The sequence below is a fragment of the Acomys minous genome (assembly GCF_964271855.1).
Source record: "Acomys minous genome assembly, chromosome: 5".
NCBI lineage: Eukaryota > Metazoa > Chordata > Mammalia > Rodentia > Muridae > Acomys > Acomys minous.
In genome coordinates, this window is record NC_140494.1 from 129,708,600 (window position 1) to 129,734,974 (window position 26,375).

A 26,375-nucleotide genomic window follows, 5' to 3' on the forward strand; every position below is an offset into this window, starting at 1 on the left:
TTGATTTTTAAAACCATGTTCAAACAGCAGCTGGTTCAAAAATAAACTCAAAATGTTGCTGAAAAATAGGTTAAAGTATGAAAAATAAGGCTGGCCATGGTGCCACACACCTTTAATCTCGGCATTGGGGAGGCAGAGATACTTCTCTATAAATTCAAGGCCAGCCTGGCCTACATAATGAGACCTTGTCTCCTAACAAGCAAGCAGAAAAAATTTTTTTTCTTTCTCCATTATTTCAGATCATGTGAACAATTTCATAGAACATGTGAAAAAAGCAAGGAAGTGTGCCGGGCAGTTGTGGCACACACCTTTAATCCTAGCACCTGGGAGGCGGAGGCCAGCCTGATCTACAAAGCAAGCCCAGGACTGTCATGGCTACACAGAGAAATCCTGTCTGGAGGGAGGGTGGTGTGGAGGAAGTGTTCACCGCTGAAGGCCCCGGGCCCCTCAGCAGGCAACAACGGTTCCTACATAAGCACTAAGGAGCTACATTTAGGTTAATGGATCCTAGGCCCAGGGCTTTGGGGCAGAGCCCTCAGTGACATTGGCAGTTGTCTGGAACAGCCCTTGGAATCCAATTCCGTGGAGGGTAGGGCAGGGCAGGGCAGGGCAGGGGACCACCCGAAGGAGGACAGGAATAAACATGCAGACACACTCAAAGATAAATAATAAAACAAATACTCACACACAGGTGGTAGGACAGCTATGAAATATCCCAAAAGGTTATAGGATATGCCTATACTATGGATGCTCCCTAGCTATATACAGGTTATAGGAAATGCCTATACTATGGACGCTCCCTAGCTATATACAGGTTATAGGAAATGCCTATACTATGGATGCTCCCTAGCTATATACAGGTTATAGGAAATGCCTATACTATGGACGCTCCCTAGCTATATACAGGTGGGTCCCTGAAACTCACCAACAGCCAAAAGGTTATAGGATATGCCTATACTATGGACGCTCCCTAGCTATATACAGGTTATAGGAAATGCCTATACTATGGACGCTCCCTAGCTATATACAGGTGGGTCCCTGAAACTCACCAACAGCCAGCCTGGCCTCCTGAATGCCAGCCAATGACAGGGCCTGATCCCTCCCTCTACCTCCACCCCAACCCCAGAAAAACCAAGCATGTGATGACTATCCTTGGCTGTCAACTTGACTACATCTGGAATTAACTAAAACCCAAGTGGCTGGGTATATTTGTGAGGGATTTTTCTGTCTTTTGGTTCTTTCCTTCTTTTTCTTTTTTTTTGTTTTTTTGAGACAGGGTTGTTTTGTCCTAGACTTGTTTTGTAGGCCAGGCTAGCGTCAAACTACGCATCCACCTGCCTCTGCTTCCCGAGTGCTGGGATTAAAGGCCTTCGCCACCACACTGTGAGGGATTTTTCTTAACTAAATGATTTGAAGTGAAAAGACCTGCCTTTAATACAGATTTTTTGAGGTGGGAAGATCCACTTTTTTAAAAAAAGATTTATTTATTATGTATACAGTGTTCTGTCTGCATGTATAGAGGGCACCAGATCTCATTACAGATGGTTATGAGCCACCATGTGGTTGCTAGGAATTGAACTCAGGACCTTTGGAAGAGTAGCCAGTGCTCTTAACCGCTGAGCCATCTCTCCAGCCCAGAAGATCCACTTTTAATCTATGCCCCACCTTTTGGCCTAAGCCTATATAAGGTCGTGGGAAAGGAAGTTTTTGTTCTTTGCCTCTTGCCCTCACTCCTGCTGCCAAGAATCCAGTATACTGACGTCTTCATCAGTATGAGCTAAGATATCCAGCCTCGTGAACAGAACCTCTACTACATTCTTTTTTGCAGTGCTGCCTGCAGGCCAGAAGAGGGCACCAGATCTCATTCTAGATGGTTGTGAGCCACCATGTGGTTGCTGGGAATTGAACTCAGGCAGTGTGTTTAACCTGTGAGCCGTCTCTCCAGCCCTACTACTACCAGGTTCTTACGTTGTTGGACTACTTACATTACAGGACCGCAGCCTGTAAGCCACTCCAGCAGATCCCCTTTCTTTATATAAATAGATTCGATCTGTAAGTTCTGCTCCTTTTAAGAACTGTGACAATGCAGCAACACTCACGGCTGTCCTCTGCCCTCGTCCGCACAGGAGCAGACACACACATGCAGACACGAGAAGACGGACGAGAACTCTACTACCGACCCGCCCATGTCATCATCCTCTCAGTGCTGGAGACTGAACCCAAGCCCTTGAAACTTTCACTCTGCCTTGGGCTAAATCTCTACCCCTTTTTCTCACTCATTCTTCAGTCTCCACCTCTAAACTCTATGGACATGTCCCTATATAAGCAACCATAATATCACCTCTAAACTCTATGGACATGTCCCTATATAAGCAACCATAGTGTCACCTCTAAACTCTATGGACATGTCCCTATATAAGCAACCATAGTATCACCTCTAAACTCTATGGACATGTCCCTATATAAGCAACCATAGTGTCACCTCTAAACTCTATGGACATGTCCCTATATAAGCAACCATAGTATCACCTCTAAACTCTATGGACATGTCCCTATATAAGCAACCATAATGTCACCTCTAAACTCTATGGACATGTCCCTATATAAGCAACCATAGTATCACCTCTAAACTCTATGGACATGTCCCTATATAAGCAACCATAATGTCACCTCTAAACTCTATGGACATGTCCCTATATAAGCAACCATAGTATCACCTCTAAACTCTATGGACATGTCCCTATATAAGCAACCATAGTGTCACCTCTAAACTCTATGGACATGTCCCTATATAAGCAACCATAGTATCACCTCTAAACTCTATGGACATGTCCCTATATAAGCAACCATAGTGTCACCTCTAAACTCTATGGACATGTCCCTATATAAGCAACCATAATATCACCTCTAAACTCTATGGACATGTCCCTATATAAGCAACCATAGTGTCACCTCTAAACTCTATGGACATGTCCCTATATAAGCAACCATAGTATCACCTCTAAACTCTATGGACACGTCCCTATATAAGCAACCATAGTGTCGCCTCTATCGCATCTGAGATTAACTCTAACAAGTGGCTGCACCACTTTTCAATCCATACAGGAACCGCAGTCCCGTTCGCTCTGTACACGGCCTTGCCTATCCTATCTGTGAGGGAGCCGGTCCACAATAAGGCAGCACCTGCATTCCAGACCAGTCAGTGCGAGTGCCTACAACAGGAGGCACAGAAGACCCTCCATGTAAAACATCGGCTCTGCTAGTATTTTTAATCATTTGTAACTTGCTTTTCATCTGATGGTATTTTCTAACTACCTGCAGAAACCCAGGCAGCAACCTGGGAGATACAAGAAAATAGAGTACAAGATGGTTGAATATTAATTCCCATCTTTGCTAAGCAATAATCACACATTTCTGAAAGAAGATTGCATTATGCTGGTTGTGCTTGTGCACACCTTGAATCTCAGCACTCGGGAGGCAGATGCTGGTGGATTGCTGTGAGTTCAAGGCCAGCCTGATCTACAAAGTGAGTCTAGGACAGCCACGGCTACACTGAGAAACCATGTCTCAAAAACCAAACAAAAAAAAAAAAATTCAAGGTACTCTTTTCCTTTACAGTGTGAGCTCAAGGTCAACCTGAGATACCTAAGAGCCTGGTCTCAAAAAAAGGTAGTGGTAGGAAGAGCGTTCATATTTAGAACCTCCTGAAAGTTGTAAAAGACTGGTAAAGCTTGACCTAGCAGCTCACACTTTTAATCTCCAGCACTTTGAAAATTTAAAGGCCAGTCTGGGATACATAATGAAAACCAGGTTATAGCACACCCCATCTCAGGAAAACACAAAACAAACAAAACACTTTCAGTAATTTCTCCAGTGGACAGAATTACCTATTACCTTGAACAAATACCGCTCCATCATACGTTAATGAACATGTATCTGGTTTATTTGCATACATGCATCATTTATACTCCCCATAGAGCATTTCTTTCTGGAGATTTGTCCTGATGAATCTAACAGTAAGTGAATAATACTGAAAGAACTAAAAATAGAAACTATTAAATGTGGCACAGACGCACACCCAAAGCCAGAGACTAGAAATGAACAACATTTATCAAATTTTTTTTTTTTTTTTTGGTTTTTCGAGACAGGGTCTCTCTGTGTAGCCTTGGCTGTCCTGGACTCACTTTGTAGACCAGGCTGGCCTCGAACTCACAGTGATCCACCTGCCTCTGCCTCCCGAGTGCTGGGACTAAAGGCGTGCACTACCACGCCCAGCTAACATTTATCAATTTTATATTCATTTTACTTATTGAGAAGACTATAAGCCCAGGAAAGGTTAACAATAAACTCACAGATCCTATGTACAGCACACACTACACTAAAACCCAGATCTAATGTCTCTAGACCTATTTTTAAGATAATGTCACTCCCACAATGTTAGTGCCAAATTCTAACAAATAGTTTTTTGTTTGTTTGTTTTTACGAGACAAAGTTTTTCTGTGTTAACAAATCTTAATTACTTTTTTTTTTTTTAACTTTCAGTCCCATTTCCCCCTATTAAAGTCCCAGTACGTGGGGTTTGGGTCAAAGCAGGGCACACACAACTCAGCCATAACTAAAGTCCTTCCTTACTGCATATAAAAGAAATAAAACTCTCAAATTTTTGATGCAATGAGTTTTCTAGTCCATATTTCATCGTGAAAGGGAAAAAACATTACTCAGATGTAGCTGCTGCTGACGACCCACTGCTCCCCTTCTGGGCTCTGTCAAAGAACGCTGTCCTCTTGGAACATCTGTAGAACCACGTCTCACTTCCTCACAAATATGAAGCACCAGAGCCAAACTTGCCGAACACAACTTCAGCCAGCACACATTCTTCACTAAACCTAGTTAGTTTTTATTATAGCTTTCTTCAAACACAAATTCTAGACAGACCCAAGTACAAAGACAGAAACCTGCAGTGCCAGCTCCTGAGGCAGCTGAGGCAGGAAGACCCCAAGTGGAGGAGCAGGAGGCCCACTAACACTAGTAAAACATCTGGGATACAAGTGACCAGCAGACAGAGACCAATGAGGAAACCACACACACATGACACCCAACTACTAAGAGAAAACTATTCTTGCCGGGCGTGATAGCACACGCCTTTAATTCCAGCACTTGGGAGGCAGAGGCAGGCGGATTGCTGTGAGTTTGAGGCCAGCCTGGTCTACAAAGGGAGTCTAGGACAGCCAAGGCTACACAGAGAAACCTTGCCTAAAAATAAAAAATAAAGAAAAAGAAAAACCTATTCTTTTTTTCCCCCCTATGCAGGGTTTCTCTGTATAGCCTTGTCTCGATTTGTGCCACCACACCTGTCTTTTTGTTTGTTTGTTTGTTTTTCAAGACAGGGTTTCTCTGTGTAGCCTTGGTTGTCCTGGACTCGCTTTGTAGACCAGGCTGGCCTCGGAACTCAGAGATCCACCTGCCTCTACCTCCCGAGTGCTGGGATTGGGATTAAAGGCATGCGCCACCACACCTGTCTTAAACTATTCTGCCGGGCATCGTGGCGCCTTTAATCTCAGCACTCAGGAGACAGAGGCAGGGGGATTGCTGTTGAGTTCCATGCCAGCCTGATCTACAAAGCAAGTCCAGGACAGCTAAGCTAACACAGAGAGACCAAAAAAATAAAATAAAAAATAAAAAAAAATATTCTTGCTTATTTTCCCTAGTATCATTCAAACCAACTCACAAATAAACAAGGATACAATGAAATAACTTGTCCATGGTTAAACCCTAAGAGTATCAAAGGTAATATATTTTGAGGGTAAGTATTTAAGACAGGGTCTCTCTACGTGGCTTGGGCTGTCCTAGAACTCACTATGTAGGCCAGGGTAGCTCCTACCTCCAAAATGTAGGGATTAAAGGCTTGAGCCATCACACCCAGCGCTCCTCCTACAAAAGTAATATTTAAAGCTAAATAATTTGTTTCTTTTCAGAGTAGAAAAGCTTCCTTATAACCTATAACACAATGTAACAAAATATGTTACTACATAAAGGTTTTTACTGGAAGGAAAAAGCAAAATACATAGTAACAAAAATCTATCAAAATACAGATCCAGAGCTGGAGAAACCATCTGGAGTCAAGATTGCTTACTATTCTCAAAAAGAACCCAACTTCGGGTCCCAGCACCTACACAGAGGAGCAGTGCAAAACCTCCCTTACCTCCAGCTCCAGAGAATAAGACCCTCTTCCGGCCGCCACAGGCACCCACGCTCACATGCACACACCCACACAGTGACATACGCACATAAGTATGATTTTTGGTTTTGCATAGATCGCTGTCCTAACAAATTAGGTAAAACCATAAATAAAGAAAGAACACCTATATTAACTCAAAAATCACATGACAGACTTTGCACATACGGAACCTTCAGTTCCATCTTTTTCACATTCTGCTCCTTTTGGTTAAAGAGATGCCCCAAAACAGGAAAATTAAGGATAAAATGCCAAACGGGATGAAGTTTGGATCAAGTCAGGTTCAAGAGCCATCAGAAACTCTCCCAGTCAAGTGTCTATCAGCTGGCTCACTGCTACTCAGGAGTTCTAAACTCTCTCTGCACGTACATCAAGGAACAGGAAAGCTCTCAACAATACGGTGGAGTCATCCCCACACTAAAAATATGAGCAATTGAATGAAGTCGTCTTAATTTCCTGATATATATACATATTTGCACGCTAAAAACTCACATCGCTCTAAGACATTATCTACAAAGCCCTATAATCTAGGAAGTGTGGTGACAAACCTCTGTTTCTCCAGAACAAAACCCAGTGTTTCCACCGCACCACTGCTGACTCCGATCAATTATCTAGGCAGGATAAAGAAAACATCTTTTTTTAATGACTAACCAGCCAACTCCACACACTATCAGGCGCGTCGGGTCTTCTGCTCCCGCGGACTGCGCGTGCCCGTCCGCACCGGGCGGCTCCCGGCTGCCGGCCCGGGTTACCGTCCTCACTCCATTGTCACCCCCACCGCCCCGGCCCTCAGCCCCCGTCCTGCGGGCGAGCGGCGGCGGCAGGGAGCGACGATCCCCTCACCCACCCGCTCGCCGGAGGCTGTGGGTGTGTCCGCGGGCGGACTCTCGCCGGGACACAATGAGCCACCCCGCGCCGCCCGGGACCCGCGGTCATCCCCCTGCCGCCGACCCCGGCCGCCCGCCGCGGCCCTTCCTCTTTCTCCCTACGGCTCGGCCCCTCCCCCGCCGCGCGCAAGCGCCGCCGCGCCGCTCCCCTCCCTCCCCTCCCCCGCACCCTCCTTCCGCCGGCGCCTTCACCCGAGTCCGCAGCCCCCGTGCGGCCAGGTCCCGGGCTCGCTGGCGCGGGCTGGCGAGCGCCGCTCGGCCGGGCGCGGCTGGCGAGGGCCGGGCGGCTCTCCTCACAAGGGCGCCTGTCAGCGCCGCGGCCGAGCGGGAGGCTGCGCCCGACTCCGCCCGACCCGGCTCGGAGCGCCCGATCGCGGCCCACGCGCGCTCGCGACCCCGAACGGCCGGCGTACCTACGCCGCGCAACCCCGGCGCCCAGCCACCATCGCCGCCGCTGCAGCCTGGCCCGGCCCTCCCCGACTGCGCGAGCGCGACACCGGGGGCCTTTTACGACAGTTCGGAAAGCGAGCGCGCCGGTCCGTCTGCGCGTGCGCGGCCCCTGCGGCCCCGCCCCACTGCGTCCGAGTCCTTCCCCCTTTGCACTGGCTTTCCCGGACTGTTGGCCGGGTTGAGCTGTGTTAAAAATAAGCTCGCTGGGTTCACTTTCTTCCGCGGTTTCGGGCTCAACAATACTCCGACACAACGCCGCCTGCATCCTAGTTACTTTTTCTCTAACTAAAACAGCTACAGCTTACTGACTGCACTTGCGGTGCTCTGAAAGCAAAAACATGGGTTAGTTTTTTCCCAGCAGACGATATCCAAACCAGAGATCACATGTCGCCATTCAAGCGAGCTTTTTCCAGAGTGAGTTCAAGTGTGGAATTAGATAACCTGGGAGCTTTAACTTCACAAAACCAAAAGACAACAATGTTTCATTGTGTGCCGTAGAAGGAAGTGAGAACCGCACATGGGCTAGGCAGGCAATCAGACAGACTTCCGGTCACAGAGCTGGGTGAGGCCACCCAAGCCGACTTATTAACACCTTTATAAATCTCAGTTTCCTCCTTTATAAACCACGGTAACCTTATATGGTTCAAAACGATCTTTTGAGGTCAAGTATGACGATTTATATAAAGTTCCAGATGTTGCCAATGCAGTGTTCAATAAACATTAGTTCCCTCCTTACACACCAGCTCTTCAATGCTTTTATTCACTCATATTCTCCATATTCAGTGAAGAAAGTGTTTTTAAAGTTATATAAGAAGGGGAGCCGGGCGTGGTGGCGCACGCCTTTAATTTCAGCACTTGGGAGGCAGAGGCGGGCGGATCGCTGTGAGTTCGAGACCAGCCTGGTCTACAAAGTGAGTCCAGGAAGGTCAAGGCTACACAGAGAGACCCTGTCTCGAAAAACAAAAAAACCAAGACAAAAAAAAAAAAAAAAAAAGAAGGGGAAATGGAAGAGTTTTGGATCTGGATTTCCTCAGGCCCCCTAACTGCCTCTCTAAAAGTAGAATTGCACCTGAACTCTCGACACTCAGGGCTTGTCACTCGTGTGTCTCAAAGCTTCTTATTTCTATGCCTCTCCTTCCCCTACCCCTAAAACTTTTGACCTGTGTTCTTTAACAAGAATAAGAGACACAGGCAGGCATGGTGGCGCACGCCTATAATCCCAGCACTCGGGAGGCAGAGGCGGGCGGATCGCCGTGAGTTCGAGGCCCACCTGGCCTACAAAGCGGGTCCAGGACAGCCAAGGCTACACAGAGAAACCCTGTCTCGAAAAACCAAAAAAAAAAAAAAAAAAAAAAGAAAGAAAGAAAGAAAAGAAAAAAATAAAGAAAGAAAAAGAATAAGAGACACATATGGGGCTGGAGAGATGGCTCAGAGGTTAAGAGCACTGACTGCTCTTCCAGAGGTCCTGGGTTCAGTTCCCAGCAACCACATAGTGACTCACAACCATCTATAATGAGATCTGATGCCCTCTTCTGGTCTGCATGCCTGCAAAGCACTGTATACAAAATTAATTAATTAATTAAAAAAGAGAGATACATATGGCTCTTGAACACCTGAAATAAAGCACTCTCAAGTTTGCATTAGCTACATCAATTTTCAGAACTAGAATACAAAAACGTTGAGAAGCCCAATCAATACCTTTTACCATTGATTTTATGTTAACGTAATATTTTTATTTTGTTGGGCTAAATTAATAGATAATCAAGATGGTCTGAAGTGTCTTTCCCAACAAATGATTCCCAAAATCATATGCAATATTGACATAAAGATCAGAATAGCTCAATATTCTGGTGAATTGATTCTGAAATGAAGTCCAACATGGTATTAAATAGTCTGGGAGTTCTAGCTGCACACCATACATGCCAAGGCACAGATGGATGTTCCTTCCAAGTCACTGATACCATCTGGAGATGTTTTGTGTTGTCATAATAAAAAGTGGATGGACATCTATCAAGCAAAAACAAGGGATACAGCTAACAGGCCCTTTTTGCACAGGAGAGCCCTCCACAACAAAATTCTCCATACCAAAACTGTTTCTTCATTTGTTTGCTTGTTTTCTTCTTGTAGTGACTGGAATCAAACTGAGCACCTCATACATGCCACCACTGAACCACGTCCTAAGCCTTGGCCTAAAGAGTAATCAGGGTTGAGAGACTCTGGGTTAAAAAAACAAAAACAAAAACAAAAGACTATCAGCCAGGCATTGGTGGCACATGCCTTTAATCCCAGCACTCGGGAGGCAGAGGTAGGAGGATCACTGTGAGTTCAAGGCCACCCTGGTCTACAAGGCAAGTCCAGGACATCCAAGGCTATCACACAGAGAAACCCTGCCTCAAAAAAACAAAAACACCAACAGGAAAAGATTTTCTTGAAAGAAAATACCATTAAGCTTTATTCACTCCAAAAAAAAAAAAAATCCACAAAACTTTACTATCATTCCCAGGAACTTGAAAGGTATATTTTCTCTTACAAACATATTTTTATTGGACACAGGCATCTCATACACATCATGTCCAAAATGAGTGACTATACACGTTTATTGTATATGCTCTTCAACTATCTCGTCCTCTCCTAGCTCTGTCAATAACACCAAATGGAACGCCAAGGCATTGGCCTCGTATCTTTCTCCCTCACTTCCTACCTCTAATTGAGTGATACATTCTTCCATTTCTTCCTCAGACATTTCTAACCCACTCTCACCATGTGTCTATTTCTCACCCGGCAAGGCTTCGACTCTCTTCGATGTTTGTTTACTGAGCATCGATCATGCATTTGCTGTTTTCTAGCCACTGCAAGTACTAAATACATTGTCACTGCCCTACTTGCAGTGTTTTCACAGGATCCAGGAAGGAAGTCACTTACACTCAATGCGGAAGTGCTTAGAGGGTGTGATAGTGCAGTGAAAACAAGAGGAGGGCTCATGAGAGAGAAGCCTGGAGGAAGCAAGGTCTAAAGCAAATTTTGCAACATGAGGAAAATACAGCTAAATGAAGCAAATAGAGACAGCTGGGCAGAGAGAGCCACATGCGCTGAGAATGCTGTGCCTGAAACAGCACCAAGCAAATTTCCTCCTGGCCCCTCCTGACTGTCTTTCTGGGAGTAATCAATAGATGCGGGAAGAGGAGCAGAGAGAAGTTGATTGGGGACTTTTGAACTTTATTCTTTAACTAGGATAAGTTTAAAATATCTTTTTTTTTTTACTTAAAATTATGGAAAGCCTTTAAGGAAAAGTAATCTTAATATCAAGATTTTGTCTCAAAAGGAAAAACATAATCTGAGCACTGGTCATCAGACTTGAGTACTAGAGATGCCAGATGCGGAGCAGAGGGTGGGCTAGGAAAAGTGCAAGAGTGCTGGTGAGAGACAAGCCAGGATGGCAACTGAGTAAGGATGTGACAATAGGAAGGAGAATGAGATGACCAGTGGTGGCCAGTGGTGTTTGCAATAAAGAAGAGTCTCTGGGGGGGCTGGAGAGATGGCTCAGAGGTTAAGAACACTGACTGCTCTTCCAAAGGTAATGAGTTCAATTCCCAGCAACCACATGGTGGCTCACAACCATCTATAAAGAGATCTGGTGCCCTCTCTGGCTTGCAGGCAGGATATTGTATACATAATAAATAAAGAAATCTTTAAAAAAAAAAAGTCTCTGATTCTTTTTTTTTTTTTAACTCTACCGTAAAGGTGGTAGGTAAATGTTTGAGTTCTCATGCCATTCAAGAAAGTCAGGTTTATCCGGGCATGGTGGCGCACGCCTTTAATCCCAGCACTCAGGAGGCAGAGGCAGGTGGATCGCTGTGAGTTCAAGGCCAGCCTGGTCTACAAAGTGAGTCCAGGATTGCCAAGGCTACACAGAGAAACCCTGTCTTGAAAAACCAAAAAAAAAAAGAAAGAAAGAAAGTCAGGTTTACAAACCTCAGCTTCGTGGGAGAGGGGCATTAGGTTAGCAGAAGAACTTGTCTATTGCGTGCAAGTAGAGTTTCGAAGTGTCCAACACTCACCCATAGGGTTGACTCCAGTTGGTTGTTGGGCATATAGGTCTGAAATTCAGGAGACCACTGGCCTGAGGATGGGCTTTTGGAGTCATTAGCTTACATATCTGACAGGTGATTTCGGTGAGGCCAACCAGTGTAGAAGTTAAAGGAAACAGATACCTGGAATATTTGCTACCTAAAGGGCTGAAGAACAAAAAGAAATTCCAGGAAGAATGAATGTATGAGCGTGTGTGTGTGAGAGAGAGAGAGAGAGAGAGAGAAAGAGAGAGAGAGAGAGAGAGACTCACAGGTAGTAAAAGTCAAAGGAGTTTCAACAATGGAATGTGTGATCAAAGATTCATGAAACACAACCAGTTTCACACATGATCTTTTTGTTTGTTTGTTTTAAGACAGAGTTTCTCTGTGTTAGCCTTGGCTGTCCTGGACTCACTTTGAAGACCAGGCTGGCCTTGGACTCACAGCGATCTGCCTGCCTCTGCCTCCCAAGTGCTGGGACTAAAAGCATGCACCACCACCACCTGGCCCGGCATATGCAAGGCCCTGGCTTCAGTCCTCAGCACTGCCTGAAGAAGACATTATTTTCAGGGAGGGAAAGGCAAGAGGATCTCCGTGAGTCCTAGGCCAGCCTGGTACACAGTGCAAGTCCAGGACAGCAAGGCTACACAGAGAAACCCTTTCTCTAAAAAAACAAACAAACAAAACAAACAAACAAACAAACAAAAAAGAGTCATCTAGGCTAAAATGTCAATATCTTAGTTGAAAAGTCCCAGTGTGGAAAGTATTGAACACCAGTTACACTAGAACTGACACTATTTTGTTAAATTGGTAGTGAATGAAAGAGACAAATTTTAGTCTACCTACCTGTGATGTCATTGCTTACCTGCCATGGGGGCTGTATAAAAGGACCGACCCTCCATGTAGGCTCTCTCTTACCTCTCTGCTTCCTCTCCTCTCCTCCTTTCTGTCTCTCTGTCTCTCTGTCTGTCTCTGTCTGTCTCTGTGTCTGTCTCTCTCTCTCTGCCTCTCGCTCATACCCTTCCCCCTTTTCCTTCTCCCCCCATGCTCATTCAACAACAATAACCCTCTACAACATGAAAAAAAAAAGGAGGCAAATATAGCAGGGTACATAGTCAAAAAAGTGAGGATTTAAATCCGTTTGCTCTGTTGAAGGGGAAAGAGAAAAATAAAGAGGTAGATGAGGATGGATCCACTATCCTCGGAGGACAATGGGCGCTCAGATGTATGATATTAGTCATCCTACTGAAACAGCTGAAAAGAAGTGATTGGATAAATGAAATACAGTTTGTTTGCTTACGGGGACTCAAGCCTGCCCGATGAAAGGCCTTCATTTCTCTACTGAAAGACAAGAGTGCCATTTGCCAAGACAGAAAGTTGGAAGTGGCTGAGTGGAGAGTGATTAGAACACAGAAGTTAAAAACATTGGAATAGTTGGGCAGCGGTGGCGCACAGCACTCAGGAGGGAAGGGGAGGTGGACCTTTGAGTTCGAGTAAGTTCCAGGATAGTCAGTGCCACACAGAAAAACTCTGTCTTGGAAAACAGAAAAAAAACAAAAGCAAAACAAAAACAAAAAAAAAACCATTGGGGGGCTGACGAGATGGCTCAGGGGTTAAGAGCACTGACTATTCCTCCAGAGGTCCTGAGTTCAATTCCCAGGAACCACATGGTGGCTCATAACCATCTATGGTGAGATCTGATGCCCTCTTCTGGCATGTAGGTGTACATACAGGCAGAACGCTGTATACATAATAAATAAATAAATATCTTTTTTTTTTTTGTTAAGCCAAAACATTAGAATAGCCTCTGTCACAGCAGCAGGGATGATGATGACAAACCAAAACAGGACACCTGGGTTAGGAAATACTAGACTGAAAGGCGAGGTGCTGTGTCTGCAGCATTAGGGGAGACACAAGGTAGGAGAGCGCTGGCATCTGAACTAATGCAATAGGCTTCTTCTAGTTTCCTGGGGGGATTCCCTGTACTCCCTTCCCACCATCAGCTCTACCCTAAAGAGCTGTCAGCCCAAAGTAAGCCTGGAGGCAACAAACTGCTCAAGACCCTTTAATTCATCACCTTCCGGTCCTAAAGCCGTAGTTTAACAAAGCACTCAAAACCCAGGTTCTCCCAGTGCCTTGTCATGCCAGCTCTCACCACTCTGCCCCGACCCCATGTGTGCATTTCAGTAGTCTTTTTAAACTTGAAATAGAATTTTCAAAATGAAGCAAGCAAACAAAATGTATGGTGCGGTCTTTCAGTACCAACCTTGGGTTTTGCTCTCTAAAACTGACAGCCTTCGGTTTGTACAGTCAAGTTCTGTTGCTGTTGTTGCTGCTGCTGCTGCTGCTGCCAGTTGGAGGAGAAGGTGCCCTTCCCCGACCCAAGGCTAATTCACTGGATCATTAACCACCTGCCTCCATAGGAAGACTTGTGGGGTTTTTGCCTCACTTGTTCAACTGTCTCCTTCCCTTAGACGAACCAAGAGGACTCCAGCTTCTCCTCCACACTCCCCCTGCTGCGTCTCATCTGCTTCTGCCTTCTTCCAAGCTCTCCCCCGAGGCATACCCTTATCTCTCTCAATGGCCGGAGGCACACCCTTATCTCTCTCAATGCCGGCAGGAATCTCGCCTCCTTTTTTGCAGTCTCTTCCATCCACATGTATATACTCCCCTCTATCTTCCAAAATACTAAGATCAAAGAAAATGTTTTTCTCCCTTTGTCAGAAAAACAGCCCTGTTCTGAGAAGTGAGCTTTGGAGTCTAGAGTCAATTGGATGGCCAAGATAATACAAACCTGTAATTATTGAAGCAGTTAACGGAAGTTACTTGTAGGGAAGACGAGGGTCAACCGTCTGCATTCCACCCCAGATCTGACTTCTTGAAACTGCAGCAAAAAAGCCGGGCGTGGTGGCGCACGCCTATAATCTCAGCACTCGGGAGGCAGAGGCAGGTGGATCGCTGTGAGTTCAAGGCCAGCCTGGTCTACAAAGCGGGTCCAGGACAGCCAAGGCTACAAAGAGAAACCCTGTCTCGAAAAAGCAAAAAAAACAAAAAACAAACAAAAAATAAAAGAACAGAAAAGAAAAAAGAAAAAGAAACTGTAGCAAAATAAAGTTTAACACGTTAGCCTGAGTTCAAGGGCCAGCAGTGTCTAACTCTGTGTTTATTTAAGGGAAGAATTTTAGGAGCTTGGTCTGATCATGGAAATACTGGGGCAGACAGATCACTGTGAGTTCAAGGCCAGCCTGGTCTACAAAGCGAGTCTAGGACAGCCAAGGCTACACAGAGAAACCCTGTCTCGAAAAAAAAAAAAAAAACTGGGGCAGTTGAGATGGCTCAGTATGTGTGTGGGTAGGGGATTTGCCACTGGGTCTGACAATGGAAAGTTTATCCCTGAAGCCCACAAGGATGGGATAGCTGACCCCTGAGGGTTGTTCTCTGACCTCCACATGTGAGCACCTCCCTGGAATAAATGTAAAAACCATAATTAAAAATTATTAGTAGAGCTGGAGAGATGGCTCAGTGGTTAAGAGCACTGCCTGCTCTTCCAAAGGTCCTGAGTTCAATTCCCAGCAACCACATGGTGGCTCAAAACCATCTATAATGTGATCTGATGCCCTCTTCTGCAGATAAAGCAGCCATATACAATAAATAAATAAATATTTTTGAAAATTAATAATAAAAAACGTGGAGAGTCGGGCATGCTGGGCGCACCTTTAATCCCAGCACTCGGGTGGCGGAGGCAGAGGGCAGGCAGACCGATGTGAGTTCGAGGTCAGCCTGGACTACAAAATGACTCCAGGACAGCCAAGGCTACACAGAGAAACCCTGTCTGGAATAACCAAAAAAAAAAAAAAAAAAAAAAGAAAGAAAGAAAGAAAGAAAAGAAAAGAAACCCTGTCTCTGGAAAAAAGAAAAGAGAAAAAGAGAACACTCAATGATTTACAGTATTTACTCCTTATGGGTGCACTGGGAATTGAGGCTGAAAGGAACATGGTAGACCCCATAACTGCAAGCTTAGCTAGTGGAGCCAGCTCCTCCGTGTACACACGTGTGTGGATATGTGTGCATGTGTGTATAGGTGCTCATGGAGGCCAAAGCTACATCTTGGTGGAGCCATCCATCTTATTTTTATAAATCGGGTCTCTTATTTTTTGTTTGTTTGTTTTTGTTTTTGTTATTGGAGACAGGGTTTCTCTGTGTTAGCCTTGGCTGTCCTGGACTCGATTTGTTGACCAGGCTGGCCTCGAACTCACAGCTATCCGCCTGCCTCTGCCTGCAGAGTGCTGGGATTAAAGGCGTGCGCCACCACACCCAGGTTGGGTCTCTTATTGACTCTTTAGTTGACCAATTAGGCACGTCTGGCCCACCAGTGAGCCCCAGGATCTCTTCGTCTCTAGGACTATAGGCAGTGCCAACACCTGGCTTTTTATACAGGTGCTGGGGGACTGAACTCAGGGCCTCATATTTATGTGGCAAACACTTTCCTGACATTGTTTATCTAGAAGTGAGATTTTTAGGTAACTTGATTGCAGAGACCATGTAGCTCATGGTACAACTACAATGACTGTTATTGTATATACAAAGACATAGGAAGCCGGGCGTGGTGGCGCACACCTTTAATCCCAGCACTCGTGAGGCAGAGGCAGGCGGATCGCTGTGAGTTGGAAGCCAGCCTGGTCTACAAAGGGAGTCCAGGACAGCCAAGGCTACACAGAGAAACCCTGTCTCAAAAAAAAAAAAAAAAAAGACATAGGCAGTCAGTAACCTTTATTGAGAGCTACTTGATGCAAGGATAACCTCAAAAAAGATTTTTTTTGTTTTGTTTTGTTGAGACAAGGTGTCTCTCTTATGTACCTCTGGCTATCCTGGAAACTCACAGAGATCCACCTGCTTCTGCCTCTGCCTCCCAAGTCCTGGGGCTAAAGGCCTGCACCACCACACCCAGCTCAAAAGAGATTTTTTAAGTATATTTACTATCCTTTAATTTTCTCTAATTGCATTGAATATGACCTTCAAGATATTAGGAATCATTAGTAACAAACACTTGGTATCTGAAAAGCTAACGTCCCGACAAAGTAATACAAAGTGCCTGGAATTTTAGTCACACATGATGGCACACACTTGTGCCTCCATCAGTCAGGATACAGGGGCAGGAAGGTCCTGACCAAGGCCAGCCTGGACTGCACAGTATGTGTGTGGGACCCTGTCTCAAAACCACCCACCCACACCACCCATCCTTCAGATAAAAGGCTTGCCCAGAACTTTGAAGATAAGCACTTGAAAGTTCATGCATGCTCAGACATTCAATTCTGGGCACTAGTGAGGCCAGCTGGTTCCAGGAAAGAATTTTTTTTTGGGGGGGGGGGGTGGTTCTGAGACAAGGTTTCTCTGTGCAGCCTTGGCCTCCCGAGTGCTGGGATTAAAGGTGTGTACTGTGGCCTTTCCTGCATGGGGGGGGGGTAGGGGGGGGGTGGGAGCAGCACAGGCTCCACTCTGAACTTTGACCTTCGGTTTTCTAAGATCTGCAATGCTGTTTTTGAAATCCATAACTTCTGAAGTGCTCACCTCTAGCAGCCGAGTTTCTGACTACTGAAAACTAAGGCTCCATGCACAGCAAAGACCCTCAGAGTTCTCACATTTTATGTTTAGTAGTCAGGTTTGTACGAACCCTGAGAAGATTATAATTTCACATGTGATTTACATACTGGTTAAAGTTTCTGGTAAATTCAAAAGAGAAAGTAAAGATGCCTCTATACATTTTCTTCTTATTAATAGACCAGGGAAAGTTCTTCAAAAACAAAGTTACTGCCTTAATGTTGCTTTAACTGTATAAGATATATCTTGACTGACTAGGGGGGGAGAGGCTGTAATGTATGTTTCCTCTAAAGTTTAGCACGAAGGAGAAAGGACAGTGATGACTTACGCTCTGTAGGCTGGCCATGCTGATCACAGAGAAAACACTTACCAAGCCTGCATTAAGACCATGTGCTTGGTAGCTGGGCCTTTATTTATTTTATTTATTTTGTTGTTGTTGTTGTTGTTTTTCGAGACAGGGTTTCTCTGTGTAGCCTTGGCTGTCCTGGAGTCACTTTGTAGACCAGGCTGGCCTACAAAGTGAGTCCAGGACAGCCAAAGCTGCACAGAGTAACCCTGTCTCGGAAAAAAAAAAAAGAAAAGAAAAGAAAGGAAAAGCTCCTGTGTTGATATGCTAAATATGTTAATGTTAAAACATATTACCAGCAGTACTCAGTGCCTGAATATTAGTTGACAGTTAAGAAATGCCAGTTTTCCAGCCTGGCATGCTTTTAATCCCAGCACCCGGGAGGCAGAGGCAGGCCCAGGCCAATCGATGTGAGTTCAAGGCCAGCCTGGTCTACAAAATGAGTCCAGGAAAGCCAAAGCTTCACAGAGAAACCCTGTCTCAAATCAAAGTAAATAAAATAATAATAATAATAATAATAATAATAATAATAATAATAATAATAATAATAATAATGATACCAGTTTTATGAGACGCTCGACCGTGAAAGAGACGTGGGTAAATGTTTTTGAATGACTAAGAGGGTGGAGATCATTCAATAAACAGAAGGAAAAATATTTTAATATTTAAAGGCGGAATCAAAAAAAAAAAAAAGGATTTGTGTGTGCAAGTGCTCATGGAACAGGATCTGGAGCGACAGGTGGTTGTGACCCACCCCACAAGGGTGCTGGGAATTGAATCCAGAATCTCACCAAGAGTAGTCCTCTAAGCAGCCTCACCGGGAATCTAAGAACTACGTCACAGCTTGAATCTTAATGCTCCTGGACTGAGCGCTGCTGGCAATGTTTTGTTTGTTTGGGGGGTTTTTTGGTTTGGTTGTTTTTTTTTGAAACAGGGTTTCTTTGCAGTCCTGGACTCGCTTTGTAGACAAGGCTGGCCTTGAACTCACAGACATCCGCCTGCCTCCGACTCCCCGAGTGCTGGGATTACAGGCGTGTGCCACCACGCCCAGCAGCTGCTGGTAATGTTTTAAGGTGCTGGGCAAACACAGGATCTTAACTCAGGCGTGGGAGGACCAGCCCATAGAGCCTAAGTCATCATTATGCTAATGCCTCAGGAACGTGAAAGGTTTTAGAGATTTTGGTTGAGGTTTAGGCAGTTAGTTAGCCCCTCCCCCTGATGACGTCAAACTCTGAAACCCATTCCTTTTAATTAGGAGGGAAGTAGAACTCAGCCCTTCAATCTTTAATGTAGGATAGTGTTGAGCTGGGAACCGGTGCCACCTACTGAATCAGTTACTGAAGCAACGGAACAAACCAGTTCATTTTGAAGAATGTGAGATAATTATTTTCTCAAAAATGTACATCCGAGGGCCTGTGAGATAACTCAGCAGGTGCGACGACTTGAATTCAAGACCCTGAACCCGCACAGTGGACGGAAAGCACTAGTTCCTAAAAGTTGTCTCCTGACCCGCTCACTCCTCAGGCGTGGTATGGCTTCCCCTGCGATTTCTTTTTTTAATGTACATTTGAAAGGATCTTTACAGAGCAAATAGTCTTTGCTTTAACTTAATCTTTCCTTTCAGTCAAAGATAAGAGGCTGTCTACGGGTGTTTATCATCCCAGCATCTCCTGACAACTAGCAAAGGAATTAAATGGTACAAACCTAACACAAGACACGCGAATGTCCGGAGGAGAATTCAGGTGTCCAGGCAATCCTGTGGCACAGCGGGAATGGCAGCAGCACACACAGATTCCTGCCAGAGGGGCCTGGTGGCTCCGCCTGTCTCTTCACCGCACCTGAAGAATATGGTGCCTGGGCCTTTAAATCCTGGCTGGAGAGCGTGGAAGGGAGTGGCGCAGAGAGACCCATTGAGCTAGTTCTGGAGAACCAGAGCAGCTGGTGGGACAAGCTGTGAGGAACACTTCCCATTCTAAGGCTCCGGGCTGAACCTGCCCGCACTTGCCTAGCAGTAGGTGACACCCCTCTGTGCAGACTTCAGGTTTGGTTTTTAAGACTACAACATTCGTAAATATTTATTGACAGCTAAGAAAATGCCAGTTTTATGAGAACCTTGACTATGAAAGAGACGTAGGTAAATGTTTTTGAATGACTAAGAGGGTGGAGGTAATTCAACAAACAGAGGCAAACATATTGTAAATTCTCTAATATACTCAAACGTTTAAAATGCAGCACTTTTTTTTTTTTAAGCTTTAAAAACAGTTATGCGCAGGCAGGTATCTGTGAGTTGGAGGCCAGCCTGGTCTACAAAACAAACCCAGGACAGCCAAGGCTACACAGAGAAACTGTCTCAAAAAAAAAAATCCAAATTTTGTAAAAATGTTATATTAGTATTTTCCCTGCATTTATGTCTGTGCACCACATGTGAGGAGCATTCAGAGAGGCCTGAAAAGGGCACGAGATCCTCTGGAACTGGAGCTACAGTCAGTTGTGAGGCACCATGTTGTCGCCGGGACTTGAACCTGGGTCTTCTAGAAGAGCAGTCAGGGCTCTTAGCAGATGAGTCATCTCTCTGGCCCATCACTGCAGTCTTATGACAGGGACCAAAGGTCATGAAGAAATCATGGCAGAATACTTGGATACTGAAATTATGGTTGCAAAGATTACAATTCAGTAGAAATGCTGAAGGATAAAAGCGCTAAAATCTTTCAAGATGTAAAAAAGCAAAGACTGGGCGAGGTGGCACAGGCAGATGAAGCACTGTGGGTTCAGGACCAGCCTGGTCTGGTCCACAGAGCGAGAGAGAGAGAGAGAGAGAGAGAGAGAGAGAGAATGAGAATATCAATATGAAAGAAAATGTAAGGGTACAATTAGTTATTGGTTTTTCGAGACAAGGTTTCTCTGTGTAGCTCTGGCTGTTTTAGAACTCTGTAGACCAGGCTGGCCTTGAGTGCAGAGATCCAACTAACTCTGGCTCTTGAGTGTTGGGATCAAAGGCATGCACGATTACCACCAGAGTTTCTTTCCTTCTTCCTTTTTCCGAGACAGGGTCTCTCTGCGTAGCCTTGGCTGTCCTGGACTCACTTTGTAGACCAGGCTGGCCTCGAACTCACAGCGATCCGCCTGCCTCTGCCTCCTGAGTGCTGGGATTAAAGTCGTGTGTTCACAACTTGCCTTTTTGATAATAGTCATCCAAGTGGCGGTGTGTGTGTGTGTGTGTGTGTGTGTGTGTGTGTGTGTGTGTGCTGGTGTATTGTGGTCACTGTTGGCGTACTGCCCCTAGTCTGTCTGTCTAGCATCCTATGACATCATTAGCTGCCTGACGCTAGGCAGGCCAGCTGCCCAGGCATAAAAAGGGAAAACCCTCTTATGTCTCCTGCCCCTTGGCTCCTCTCTTGCCTCTCTTCCTTTCTCACCTCTCCTGCTTTTCTCTTCCTCTCTTCCCTCCTCTCTCTTCCTCTTTCTTGTCTCTCTCTGGGCTGCCCCTCCCCTCTCCTCTCCCACACTTCTATAGTAAACGTCTCCAGCTCCAAATCATATGTGCTGCCTGGCATCTCATTTCTAATCATTACAGTCACAGTGGTTTGGGGCGGTGGGGAGGGGTTATTTTGTGAGTATCTTAAAAATTAGCATTATCTGGGCTGGAGGGATGGCTCAGCAGTTAAGAGCACTGGCAACTCTTCCAAAGGACCCAGGTTCAATTCCCAGCACTTGCATGGCAGCTCACAACTGTCTGTAACTCCAAGATCTGACATCCTCACACAGACATGAATGCAGGCAAAACACCAATGCACGTAAAATAAAAGTAAATAAATTATTCTTTTTTAATTATCATTATCTTTTTAAAGAAAAAAATCAAAGCCTGCTAGACAGTTTTGGCAAATGCCTTTGATCCAGCACTCAAGAGGCAGAGGTAGGTGGTGTGAGTTGCAGGATAACCAGGGCTGCACGGAGAAACCCTATCTTGAATAAATATAAAAAATAAAATCAAAGAGCTGGAGAGATGGCTCAGTGGTTAAGAGCACTGACTGCTCTTCCAGAAGTCCTGAGTTCAACTCCCAGGAACCACATGGTGGCTCACAACCATCTATAATGAGATCTGGTGCCCTCTTCTGGCCTGCATGCAGGCAGAGCATTGTATACATAATAAGTAAATAATAAAATAAAATCAAAACCTTATAATGTGCTGGAAGGATGGTTTAGCCATTAAAACCTGGGTTCAGAGCCTTGGTGGCCCACACCTTTAATTCCAGCACTCGGGAGGCAGAGGCAGGAGGATCACTGTGAGTTTGAGGCCAGCCTGGTTTACAAAGGGAGACTAGGTCAGTCAAGCCTACACGGAGAGACCGTGTCTGGAAAAACCAAAGACCCAGGTACAGTTCCCAGAACCCACGTCTAAGGTCTGCGTCTGGTAATTCCATTCTCTGGAATTCCAGTGCATACCCTGTCACTTGTTTTTCCTAACGGTTCTGCCTTGTGACTTTCATCTCTTTCTCTTTTCCTGAGTTCAGGATATTGAGCTTGAAGTGATTTTTACAGGCATCACCTTGTAACTTCCTCCTCGAAGGATTCTGGTTGTACCTGCCAAGTGCTCAAAACAGTGAGCAGTACAGGACTAAGGAGCTTGGTTTCCTTGGCCACCCCTGGCCACCCCCGGCCTGAAGGACTGTGGTCCACACCCTCCCTCTCAGAACACAGCTTGCCATGCCCCCATGCAAAATCTGGTGTGGATTGCCATCCTGTAAGGGCTACTGTTGTATCCCAGCCTTCATTCCTGCAGCCCAGGAAGGCTTCCATAAGCATCGCAGTGTCCCATTTGCCTCCACAGGGTCTGCACGGAATATAACAAAAACCTGCTTCCAAATGGTTCACTCTGGGCCATAGAGCTAGCTCATGTCTTGTTTCTAATTCCTAAAAAAAATTACAGGATGTTTTATGAATTTTAGATCTCTTTAGTTATCCACAGTGGCATGCCAAGTACCATTTATCTAGCCCAGATGTTCTGCCTGTACGATCTTTCCTGAGGAATTATGTATGCAGCTTTGCATGTGTGCTGATATCTCAGTTTTATATCTTTATCCCAATCTTGCCTATTCTATGTCTCCACCCTATTATTTCATGAGAACTCCAAGCTCAAAGAGGCAGACAACCAGATTTATATCTGTGTCATTCAATTCTTGACTCCAAAGTTACAGCTTATGCATTCTTTTCTAGACTTATTTATTTATTTACTTATTTATTTTGGTTTTTCTTTTTTGGTTTTGTTTGGTTTGGTTTGGTTTGGTTTTTTTTGTTTTTCAAGACAGGGTTTCTCTGTGTTAGCCTTGGCTGTCCTGGACTCACTTTGTAGACCAGGTTGGCCTCGAACTCACAGTGATCTGCCTGCCACTGCCTCCCGAGTGCTGGGAATAAAGACGTGTGCCACCACCGCCCGGCCAGGGTCGGGGAGATGGGTGGGGGTAAATATTTAAGAAAATTATTTGCCTGAAAACTCAAAATTCTATCAAAGACATTTGGTTTACTATTGCTGAGATGAAACCCCATGACCAAAGTCGCTTGGAGAGGAAAGGGTTTATTTGGCTTACACGTCTATATCACCTCTCACCATCATAGGAAGTCAGGACAGGAACTCAAATGGCAGGAACCTGGAGGCAGCAGGCCATGGAGGAGTGCTGCTTAGTGGTTTGCACTCCACTGCTGGCTCAGCCTGCAGGACCAAGCCCAGGGGTGGAACTATCCACAGATGGGCCTCATCCATCTCTAAATTAAGAAAATGCAGCCGGGCGTGGTGGCGCACGCCTTTAATCCCAGAACTCAGGAGGCAGAGGCAGGTGAATCGCTGTGAGTTCGACACCAGCCTGGTCTACAAAGTGAGTCCAGGACAGCCAAGGCTACACAGAAAAACCCTGTCTCAAAAAAACCAAAAATAAATAAATAAATAAATAAATAAATTAATTAATTAAATAAACCAACCCACAAAGAAGCCCTGTCTCAAAAAACAAAACACACGTGGCTGGAGAGATTGCTCAGCAGTTTTTGTTTTTTGTTTTTCAAGACAGGGTTTCTTTGTGTTAGCCTTGGCTGTCCTAGACTCACTTTGTAGACCAGGTTGGCCTCGAACTCACAGCGATCCACCTGCCTCTGCCTCCCAAGTGCTGGGATTAAAGGTGTGCGCCACCACGCCTGGCTGATTGCTCAGCAGTTAAGAGCATTGACTACTCTACTCTTCCAGTGGTCCTGAGTTCAATTCCCAGCAACCACATGGTGGTTCACAACTACCTATAATGTGATCTGGTGCATTCTGTATACATAATAAATAAATCTTTTTAAAAAAAAACACACAAACAAGGAAGGAAGAAAAAAAACAAAGAGGAAAGAAAAAAAGAAATGGTGAGGCTGGGTGTGGTGGTGCAGGCCTTTAATCCCAGCACTCAGTAGGCAGAGGCAGGTGGATCTCTGTGAGTTCGAGGCCAGCCTGGTCTACAAAGTGATTCTAGGACAGCCAAGGCTACACAGAGAAACCCTGTCTCGAAAAACCAAAAACAAACAAACAAACAAACAAACAAAACGGTGAGAACCAGCTCTGACTCTACGAGATCAACTGAACAGCTAAGCTGTGCTGTTTGTGAAAACTGGAAACAGATTGCTGGTATCCGGAATAAGATGGAAGACACCAGCACACACCCACACCTTTGTGTGTTTTGTGGGCTTTTTGTTTGTTTGGTTTTAGTTTTAGTTTTTTGAGACAGGGTTTCTCTATGTGGCCTTAGCTGTCCTGGACTAACTTTGTAGACCAGGCTGGCCTCAAAATCAGAGAGCCACCTGCCTTTGCCTCCTGAGTGCTGGGATTACAGTCGTGCACCACCACTGCCCAGCCTTGTTTGTTTGTTTGTTTTTAACTTTAGGTCCAAATGGCTTTGCCAATGAATTTTATAAAACATTTAAGGGCAAGATACACTAATTCTATACGAACTCTTTCTAGGAAATAGATGGGTGAATGTCTCAACTTGTATGATCAGGGTGAAAAACCGAAACCAAAAGTAGGAAAAGAAATTTTTAGAGGAACAGTCATCATAAAGATACAAAGGTCCTTACGCTCTTCAGTGATGGGACTGGAGAGACCACTCACGGACATGAGCACACACAGCCTAGAAGAGCCTAGGAGTCTAGCCAGTCCATCACACATCAAAGTCGGCCACATAGGATGCAGGGTGGCTGTGGCAGTGGTGGGGGTGGGGGGTGCTTGGGGGTGGAGGGCGCACACCTTTTATCTCAGCACTCAGGAGGCAGAGGCAGGCGGATGTTTGTGAGTTTGAAGCCAGCCTGGTCTACAGAGCAAGTCCAGGACAGCCAAAGCTACACAGAAAAGACCTTGTCTTGAAAAACCAAAAAAGAGACTGGGCTTGGGGGGCACACCATTTATCCCAGCACTCAGAAGGCAGAGTCAGGGGCAGGTGGGTCCTTATGAGTTCAAGGCCAGCCTGGTCTACACAGTGAGTCCAGGACAGCCATAGCTACCCTGTCTCGAAAAACCAAAAGAAAAGGAAAAAAAAAAAAAAAAGAACAAAGAAAAAAGTCACAAGGCATCAAACAACAAACAGGAAAATACTAAATACAGGGAAGGAATTTGCAAGTTTAAGCAGAATGTGGACCGGTTCAGTCTTATCACCCACAAGCACCTGCACTCACCAAATGTGATTATCACAGGGTACATGCCCTAACTTTATGTAAAAATAGCCCATTAAAGCCACTATATTCTCACATTGAAAAGTTTTATAATTATTCCAATAGCTTCAAAAATTATCACTTGACGAAATTCAACTGCCACTCATGATAGCTCACAGCAAACTCTAAATTTAAAAGGTCCTCAAAGTGAGAGGCTAGAAAGATGCCTCAAGCATTAAAGGCACTTGCTACTCTTGAAGAGGACCTGGGTTCAGTTCCTGGCACGCACACGGTGGCTCTCAGATGTCTACAACTCCAGGTTCAGGGGATCTGACTCCTGCTCCTGGTTCCCAAAGGTCCCCAGAAGGTAAACATTCATATATTGGGCAAAACAACCACACACATACAATTTTTAAGTTTTTTTTTTTTTTTAAGTTTTTCGAGACAGGGTTTATCTGCGTAGCCTTGGCTGTCCTGGACTCACTTTGTAGACCAGGCTGGCCTTGAACTCACAGAGATCCGCCTGCCTCTGCCTCCCAAGTGCTGGGATTAAAGGCTTGCGCCACCACTGCCCGGACTTTTTTCTTAAAAGTCCTGAAAAACTAAGTCCTCAAGATGATCCGCGGCTGTTGCGCTCACAGCTGTGGTCACTGGCACAAAATCAAGAAAGTGAAAATTCCAGCGCGGATAAGGAGGGAACTCACACTGGTCCCCACTTCTGGCTGAGCAGCTATTGGCCATTAATGGCTGCAGAGCAAGGGAAAGTCATTTTCTCTGTGAGGTGTGGCCACTTGTAGATTGCCAATACTACAGTGGATGGCCCCACATTGGGGTGTATATTGCAAACACTAATTTGGACTCAGTGTTGTTGGGGGAGGTGTTGTAGAAAGACGAATTATTCTCTATATTTTAATCAATACAGTAAGTTATTAAGGCAGCTGGTTCACCAATGACTGACATAGACAATGATTTATTATTAAGCTGTGAGCACTGTGCTGGGCAGATTCTAAGATATGCTAATCCTAGTAGCTTTAAAACACACATAAAAAAAACAATCACTTGCCAGTCTGATGACTCTTGAGGAGGCTTCTGCTCCGTCAGTTTCTACAGACACCTGCTCAGCGCCA

At 45.2% G+C, this 26,375-nt stretch overlaps 1 protein-coding gene across 17 annotated transcripts in view; it reads right to left on the reverse strand.

The window, feature by feature from the left end:
• The window catches only part of RNF111 (ring finger protein 111), an 85,933-nt gene extending 66,540 nt beyond the window's left edge, over positions 1–19,393 (reverse strand). For 9 of the 17 annotated variants that reach the window (XM_084782708.1, XM_084782714.1, XM_084782707.1 and 6 more), the window contains exon 1: positions 7,536–7,654. The gene's annotated coding sequence lies outside the window, so the exon portion shown is untranslated. Of the gene's footprint in view, positions 1–6,783; positions 6,853–6,886; positions 7,030–7,082; positions 7,107–7,314; positions 7,512–7,535; positions 7,656–13,905; positions 14,200–14,433; positions 14,527–19,287 lie in introns of those variants that run through there. The other 8 variants (XM_084782703.1, XM_084782702.1, XM_084782716.1 and 5 more) reach the window with 8 other exon arrangements.
• Positions 19,394–26,375: the final 6,982 nt, after the last annotated feature.